Raw genomic sequence first — 9,687 nt, forward strand, 5'->3', positions numbered from 1 at the left:
GTCTTTAAGTCATCTTTAGGACGTTGTACGTCTTAGAGACGTCAATTGGACTGACATAAGACGTTCTTGGAACGTCCCAAAGACGTTCTTGGGACTTTCAGAATTTTGTGCCCACTGGGACGCGCAATATACGCTACATAGTTTTTCAAAAATAAATTGAAAAATGGGAGGGGAGGCTTCAACTACATCTTTAATTTTTTTTTTTTAAGAAAAATAATTTCAAAAATTACTATTTACTTTTATTTTATTGTATTTAAATTATATTAAGAATAAATTAGCGTCTAATTGAGCAATGATAGACAGTTTAATTGTTGGTTTTGGCCTTGTAGGATTCTCGGATGGTAAGGAATAAACAAACCATTCCTAATTTTGAATTTTTTAAATTGAATAAGTTTAGGGGCTGCCCATAAACTAGGCAAGAAAGTCCAAGGAGGAGTCGCGCCAGAAACTACAATTGCTAAGGGCAGTCCGTAAACTACGTTAACAATTAAAGAGAAAGAGGGGGTCGCGCCACAAAACTACAGATGGTATGGGGCCGTCATTAAACTACGTGAGCAATTTCAAGGAGGCGGGGGTCACGATAAAAACTACAATTGGTAAAGAGCAATCAATAAACTACGATCGGTAAGGGGTCTTCAATAAACTACGTTACCAATTTAGGAGAGCGCATGTCATAAACTACGTGATAACTGAAACGAGGAGGGGATTGCGCCAGAAACGACGGATGGTAAGGGGCCTTGATAAACGACGTAACCAATTTAAGTAGGAAGAGGTCGCGCCAAAATCTGCGGTTCCTATCAACTACAGTTGATAAGGAACGGTCCTTAAACTACGGTTGGTAAAGAACTGTCCATAAAGTTTATAACCAATTTGAAGGAGAGGGTCAGCGCCAAAAAATGCAGTTGGTAATGGACCGCCCGTAAGGTACATAAGCAACTAAAAACTAGGGGGTTTCGCCAGAAAATACTAATGTTGAGACGCCGTCCATAGTCTAAGGTTGGTAAGGGGCCATAAATAAAATACGATACCAATTTGAAAGGCAGAGGGAGTCGCAACAGAAAACTATCCTTGGTGAGGGGACGTCAATAAACTACGTAACCAATTTAAATGGGGAGGGGGTCGCGCTACAAAACTAAGGTTGGTAACGAGCCGTCCATAAACTACTTTACCAGTTTAAGAGTGGGAGGAAGTCGCGCCAGAAAAAAACAGTTGGTAAGGGATTGTCCATAAACTTCGTTACCAATTTAAGTGGGGAGGGGGTCGGGCTGCAAAACTAAGATTGGAAACAGGCCGTCCATAAACTACGTTACCAAGTTAAGAGTAGGAGGAAGTCGCGTCACAAAAAAGAGTTGGTAAGGGATTGCCTATAAAATACCCTACCAATTTGCGTGGCGAGGGATTCGCGCCATAAAACTAAGGTTGGTAACAGGCCGTCCATAAACTACGTTACCAAGTTAAGAGTAGAAGGAAGTCGCGCTAGAAAAAACAGTTGTAAGGGATTGTCCATAAACTGCTTTACCAATTTAAGAGTGGGAGGAAGTCGCACCAGAAAAAAAAGTTGGTAAGGGATTGTCCATAAACTTCTTAACCAATTTATGTGAGGAGGGGGTCGTGCCACAAAACTAAGGTCGGTAACGGGCCGTCCATAAACAACGTTAACAGTTTAAGAGTAGAAGGAAGCCGCGCCAGAAAAAACAGTTGTAAGAGATTGTCCAGAAATTACTTTACCAATTTAAGAGTGGGATGAAGTGGCGCCAGAAAAAACAGTTGGCAAGGGATTGTCCATAAACTTCGTTACCAATTTAAAGGGGGAGGCGGTCGCGCCACAAAACTAAGGTCGGTAACGGGCCGTCCATAAACAACGTTAACAGTTTAAGAGTGGGATGAAGTCGCGCCAGAAAAAACAGTTGTAAGGGATTGTCCATAAACTTCGTTACCAATTTAAGTGGTGAAGAGGTAGCATAAACTATGTTATGCAATTTGAAAATTGGACTTATTTGTTAAAAACTAATTTTTTTGTAGAAGATTCATTTCTTTTGTAGAAAATTTAACTTTTATACTATTAGAACATTTATCTTCTTGGTTAAAAAATTATCTTTCAGGTTAAAGTCTTATGTAGAAAATGTATTTATTGTTGTTTTCAAACATTCATTATTCTTTTTGAAAATTCATATGTTTTATCGATAATGTTAGTGTATTTTTGTACTTTGTATGTTTTTTTTTATTTTACGCAGAATATAGACCTCTATAATTTGTTCTTTTGAACTTTTTCTGCAAACTTTTTATGAAATGAGATTATTTTTTTTTTTAGATTTACGCAGAATTTCCTGGCCTGCAACATTTTCTTTTGCACCCCTAATGCAGCTTCACGGATAAGTGAAGTATTTTGAAAAAAACTGAACACGAGTAATCCGCACTGAAAATTAGGTCAAAAGCGGTCAACTTTTTGAGGCTGTAACTTATGACCTGTTGGCGCTAGATCATTGTATTTTTTTTGGAATAACTCGAAATTACCTCTGCTTAAATTTAACTTTTGATTTTTTTTCTAAAAATAACAGGTGCCAGGGTACAAATATAAACTTCAGAACTGTGTTTCTCGCCTCTTTTTTCCAAAAAATCCGGGTTCTTTGAATGTCAATCCCTCGGCACCTATTTAAGATAGAAGGTTTCTCTTGCGCTCAGCTTTTGCAGAATTTCCTCATGTTTAATTTTGGTGTTGAACATTTTGCTCTGAAATGCAATGGAGCTGGTCAGTCTGTGCAAACACGATTTTTTGAAATTTTTTCAAAAATATCTCCGGGAAGCACGGTTGTCATTTATAGAAAACTTAGAATTTTAATCAGGACCACTTGATCAACTGTTTCAACCGAAAAACACACATTACCTACATAATAGGGTTAAACTCGTTGGTGTGTGAAGCATGGTGTGCTCTGGGAAACCGCACATCCAGGCTCGGGGCCATACGCTATCCACTTTCAGCGGAAAGACGACCAAAACTGAAACTACTAATCGAAAGAGTAACACAGGCGCACACAAAAAAAGTTGTCTGCACGAGAAAAGTGAGTGGGCTACCCCTATGGATTTTAAGCCGCTGAATCCTAATCTGTCCACAGAATTCATCGTACACGCCTCAGTTTTCCCCTAGATGCATAAAATAGGGGAAACCTAGGGATATTATGGAAGTTATTTTAATAATAACAGTATACGCCAAAATAGACACATGGATGTTCCATTTTCTCTTTAGATGCAAAATTTAGAGAAAAGCCTAGGGAATTTCTGTTCACAGAGGGCCACCAAAAAAAACTTATCAGCATGGGATAAGTAACTGATTTCGCACACAAAACTATAAAGGATATTAGGTATTTGTTATTTTTTCCGTATAAATCTATATAATCTGGGAAAGACCTTCAAATTTCCCTAGAATTACCCAAACTAGGGAAAACTAAAGGCACACTAGAGAAGTTCTGTGCACAAAGTAAGTCTTTACAAGTCGTTACACTTAATAATATAACATCGATGTGTTTATTTTCGCATACACTGGTATTTTCAAAATACCTTGCCAATTATCCCTAGGTTTTTCCTTATTTTCTGCATCTAGGGAAAAACTGAGACTTACACGAGAAATTCTGAGGCCAGGTTTGGATTCATCGGCTCCAAATCCATAAGGGTAGCCTAGTCACTTGTCTCGTCCAGATACCTTTTTTTTGGGCCTATGCCCGAGTCGAAATATAAGTCCTCTTTTTATTCTCTGAAATTCTCTAGCTTCGGAGACTTAAGGAGGATCTGATGAGGATTTATTCAATATAATACAAGTACTATTTAACTACTCAAAATATGCACAACTTTCCATTTTTGCATGTTTGGAGGTCTTAAAACGGACTTAATTAAATACTTATTAGATTCTCGTAGATTCTCTATTCAGTACTTCTAATTCTAATGTGCATGCTTTGTAAAACGAGCTGTTATAAAGAGCAAAAATTTCAATTCAAATATTCTTAACAAATAATCATTATTAAATGTACAGAAATTGTATATCTGTCCATCTTATTACTTGTATCGAATACAGAATAAAACTAGAATTACATTTTATTAAATAAAAGAAATATTTAGTAGATTATAAATTCCCTATATTCAATCAATTCTTAAGGGCATCTAGTACTTAGAAAATTGTCGATTTTACCAGTTTTAGGTTCCTCTAGCTTTTTTCTAGAATGATAAATATTTTGCCTTCAAAATCTGGGAAATGATAGCGAACATGCTAACAGACGTCCCCACATACTTTTTTTGTGGGTTAATTTAAAAAAGTTGTAATTTAGCAAAATGTGATTAATTTGCATAGCGCTTAGGAAACAGTATCGATTTTTTCAGTGTTTGATTCCCTCGGCTTTTTTCCTAGGATAAGAAATATTTTGCCTTCAAAATCTGGGAAAGGATAGCCAACATGCTAACGGACGTCCCCACACACTTTTTTTGTGTTTTTTTATCAAAATTTTTTTGATATTGATAACAACGTGCGTGTATATTTCGAGGTTATGTGTGTTACAACTCACCCGAGCGTTACTTCCAAACTACACAATATTTTTGGCTGAAAACTTTAGACTTACAAATAAACATAGTAACTAATCTCCCTGAACTAACATTGTTAGCAACCAATCAAAACAGTTTATTTCATAAATAATTTCTAGATTATCGGAAAGGCAGAAATGAAAGACGACGTAACCTCAAAATAATGCATAAAATTTTTATTTAGCACAGTAAATTTTTTTGTTATTATCCCTCAAAGAAGAGTCTGGGGACGTCCGTTATGATATTTTATAACATCTCCAAATTCAGTTTTTAAAAATGTTCATTTTTGTGGAAAAAAGCCGGGGAAACTCTAAGTATCACATGCCCTTAATAATAATTTTGTTCTTCGTTCACTGATTGAAAAGGTAGATTGATGTAATATTTCTGTATATGTAGTAATGAATATTTATCAAGTAAATTTTAATTTTTTCTATTTCAAAAAATACCCAAATTTTTGTTCTAAATTCATAAAGAAAAGTTCTGATACTATAATGAAAATTGAATCATTGTATTCCAGTATATTTTATTGGCATATAGTTAATACCACAAGTCATATATGTGATGCTTTTTAACTAAAAAATTAATTAAAGAGACGTTCAGTAATAATCCGCCCAATTTATTCAGTCGGATTAAGATTTGCTCGAGTCGTACGAAATTGCTTGATGCTCGGGAATCCACGAACCATCTGTAGATTCTGAATGTATAATTTTAGATTAAATCAAATAATGTTTAATATTTTAACAAAGAAATTGTAATAGATTGATATTTTATAAGTTCACCTAGTTGAAGTGAATTTAGACACGGTATATATTTGAACACCGTCATCAATTTTTAATTCATTATAGACAGGGTGGACACGCTGGGGCTTACATACATGGCGAGTTGAATGCTACCCGAATTGCACAACAGCAGAGGAGAAGCCATTACACAGGAGTATTTTCATATTTCGCGTCTTTAAAGTTTCATTCGGATCGGCCATTCGGTGAAGTCCATGCATCTTAGGATCAAGTTTATGATAGTTTCCATGTTTGCGTCCGAAACTTCAAACGGATACAAGTGTCAAAAAAATATAGGTTATGTTATATAGTAATTACAAATAATGAAAGTGTTTAATTAATTATGAAGTGAGACATGTGAACTGAGAAGTAAACGTCATTTTTTGTCTGTGCCAATAACATTATAGAATGGCTGCTAAGTGACAAACACTATAAAATAGTAATAATATTCTGTGCTTCCAGTGGGCGAAGAGTGAATGGTATTTAACACTTATTTTTACTACATAAAAAAGGTATGTTATAAATAGACAAGATTTGTTTTAAATAAAGTGAATGAAATATTACATGCGTAAACTTTAAATTAACATTGCCTACATTTACTGACAGCGATTAGGGCAAACAGGTGAATCTGAACATAACCGTTTGAAGTTTCGAACGCAACCATGGAAACTATCATAAACTTGATGCGAAGATGCACGGACTTGGCCGAATGGCCGATCCGAATGCAACTTTGAAGGCGCGAAATATGAAAATACCCCTGTATAATGGCTTCTCCCCTGCTGTTGTGCAACTCGGGTAGCATTCAACTCGCCATGTATGTAAGCCCCAGCGTGTCCACCCTGTATATCGTATGGAAAACAATGAGACGAAAAAGTGCAAAGTGGTAACTTTAGCATTTTTTGGACAAATGTCAGATTCACATAAAATGTGAATATCTAAGAAATTAGATGCCAGCAATTTAAATTAACCTTTAGAAAGTTGTATGAAAGTGTGGACAAACTATTAGTAATGAAAAACAATGCCGGACTCGAATCTCAAAAGTAAAGAGCTAAAAGGCATTGTATTTCGCGCCACTTCCTCAAGATCAATTGGTAGTATCTCTTTCTCATACCAGAATTACTTCACGTTTGAAGCTAAAAAAAAAAATGTACACAGCCAACGCCCTAGGAGTCGCCCCCTTGCGATTAGATTCTCACTTCTTTTTCTTGTGTATCAGAGTTCACACACTTTTTGACGTTTTATCCAAACCAAAATTGGAAAATGGTTTATAAGAAAAGAAAAAGAGATCATTCATCGGAATCCGACGATTTCGGTTTCAAAAGATAGTTTCGTCGATTTCTGGAAGAAGGATTTAAGCGGAAATATAAAAGGAAATATCGCAAGCGCAGTAAGTGCCGATAACCTATGTTTTTTGTTTTGTTTTCAAACATCAGATGAGTTACGATCCTTAGATCCTTATTTTTCTCCGTCCAAGGAGTCTTCTATACGAATTTTTACAATCTTACATATTGTTCTCAGAGGTTACTCTTCACGCTCTAAACTGTAAGAGATAGTTATGACTATAAAACCTAACATTACGGGCCGGAAGCCTTTTTTATCTCCTAAAGAAGTTATGACTTCTAGCAATTTCTATAATGAATTTGTTGTGGAGAGTTCCTTCTGGTTTAAGTTATTACTTTTACCATGAAATGCCTAAATCCCAAACGAATGAGGCTTGCAACTCCCTGCTTAATAAGAAAATTTTTGTGCGTAAAGGCTGTTTTTCAGGTTATAACCTAACCTCCCTCGTCTAGGTCATGTTTCAGGTGAGTATAGTTCTTCAAAATCCGATGACTCGTCTGATTCATCTTCAGTTATTTCTGGACCCGACAATCAGAGAAAGGATCCTAAACGCAGGAATGATCGCTCTCTTGATGTAGGCCCCTTAGATTTTTTGGCTCCAACAGATTTGTTGACAGTTCAACAAGAGCAAACAGATGCTTTGGAAAACGCAGTCTCAGCTACATCTTCAGCGGCAACTCAAGCGACAGCTGCAACTGAGGACGAAATTGTTTTAAAGGAGGACGTGCTGAAAGCTATCGGACCTCGTATTATTTCAGAAAAAAACTTGTCAGAGTCCATTCAAGAGCAAGCTGCGAGCCGTTGGAGTGACATCTTGAAGCAAGGTCTCCCTAAAAAGGATTTAGAAAAATTAGTAGCTAAATATCCACCTCCATCAAACTGCTCGGTCATCGAACCTCCAACATTGAATCCTGCAATTCAAGATTTATTAATTAAAATAAATCTTGAGTCGGTAATTAAGAGGGACGATAGAATTTCGGAGAAGCAACTCAAATTCAAAGCGTCCCTGGCAGCTGTGGGGAAAGGTCTCAATGAGCTCCTGAAAGCATTAGATGTTAATTTGCCCTTAGAAGAGTTGCTTGGCGATGTGGGGAGTTTGCTAGCTGATCTTCATCAAGATCAGTCCAATATAAGGAAGAATTTGATCTCACCAAATCTGAATGTTTCTTATAGGGAAACATTACGCAATTCGACTTTTGACGAGTTCTTGTTTGGAAAGAATTTACAAGAAACAATTAAAGTTTGCAGCTTAATGGACGAATCATACAACGTTTTGAAACTCACAACAAAAGCGCAGATTAATAATTCAAAAAACTCGAGGAACCCGCTCCGTCAGAAATCTCATTTTTCGATGCCATCGACGTCGAGCGGGTTCAAAACAGCGACGTCGAACAGGACACCATCATCGCGCAACCACGGGAACAGTCGTCGGAGACAGGAGTACAATCGGAAACCGGACTACAGTCGCAAGACTAATCAGAAGCAGGAATATCCACAGAAAAGGCGTCCTTAGCGAATGTAGGTAAACTAGCGGGTAGACTTGCTAATTTTATTCATAGTTAGAAGCAATTAACTTTGGATAAAATAATATTATCTTGGATAGAAGGTTATAAAATTCCTTTCGAATCTCAGGTTTTCCAGAGGGTTTTGTTTTCAGAGAGAAAGTGGTCAAATTCCGAGTTTAAAATTGTTGCAGAAATAATTGACCAACTAAAAGAGAAAGGAGCAGTTTCAGTATGTTCATGGTCTAATAGGCAATTTATTTCTGATATTTTTCTCGCTTCAAAATCTACTGGTGGTTTTCGGTTAATTTTGAACTTGAAAAAACTTAATGATGTTATTCAAACAGAACATTTTAAATTAGAAGATTGGAAGATGGCTTCAAAATTATTAACTCCAGAATGTTTTATGAGCACAATCGACCTTAAAGATGCTTACTACTTGATTTCGATAAAAGAGTCAGACAGGAAATACCTTAGATTTCAGTTTAACAATACTTTATATGAATTTAATTGTCTTCCTTTTGCACTTTCCGTGGCTCCTTTCGTTTTTACCAAAATTTTGAAACCCTTGGTAATTTTTTGGAGAAATTGGGAAATTCGTTGTGTGGTTTATTTAGATGATTTCTTGATTCTTGGAGATACTTACGGCGAGTGTAAGGAAGCAGTTCGATTTGCTTGTGATTCTTTGTAGAAGTTTGGATTCGTTATTAACAAGGAAAAAAGCAAATTTTCTCCAAGTACGGTGTTCAAATTTTTAGGATTTATTTTCGACTCAACTAAAATGATTGTGGAGCTACCCATTAATAAAAAAGAAAAAGTTAAACAAGTAGCGCTAAAGTTTCTGAATGCCAGTGAGTGTAAGATTCGCATTTTTGCTGAATTTTTAGGATATTTAGTTCCTTGCTGTCCTGCTGTCAAGTTCAGTTGGGCTCATATGAAAGTTGTGGAGCACGAAAAATTTTTGGCCTTAGAGAAAAAGGGTGATAACTATGACAGCAAGATGTTTTTATCAAGAAACCTAAGGCACGATTTACTGTAGTGGCTTAAAAATACTTCCGAGGCAACAAACTCTATACTTTCGGCGGAATATTCTCTCGAAATTTTTTCAGATCCTCGCTAACAGGTTGGGGCATTGCCTGTTATGGAGTTAGATCCCATCGTTTTTGGATTTAAGAGGAGCGAAAATTACCTAGTCATATTCTGGAATTAAAGGCGGCTTTTTCGGTTTGAAGTGCTTTGCCTCAGATCTTAAAGGCTGTAATATTTTATTACGCATTGATAATACGGTTGCAAGTTCTTATATTAATAGAATGGGCGGAATACGATTTGAAAATCTTAATGAACTTGCACGCTTCCTTTGGTCTTGGTGTGAGGATCGAAATATTTGGGTGTTCACATCGTATATTAAATCCACGGATAATATTAAAGCAGACCATGAATCCCGTAGATTGGAACCAGAGACTAAATACTCCTTTAATTAAAAATATTTCGAAACGATTGTT

The sequence above is a fragment of the Belonocnema kinseyi genome, chromosome 10 (assembly GCF_010883055.1).
Source record: "Belonocnema kinseyi isolate 2016_QV_RU_SX_M_011 chromosome 10, B_treatae_v1, whole genome shotgun sequence".
NCBI lineage: Eukaryota > Metazoa > Arthropoda > Insecta > Hymenoptera > Cynipidae > Belonocnema > Belonocnema kinseyi.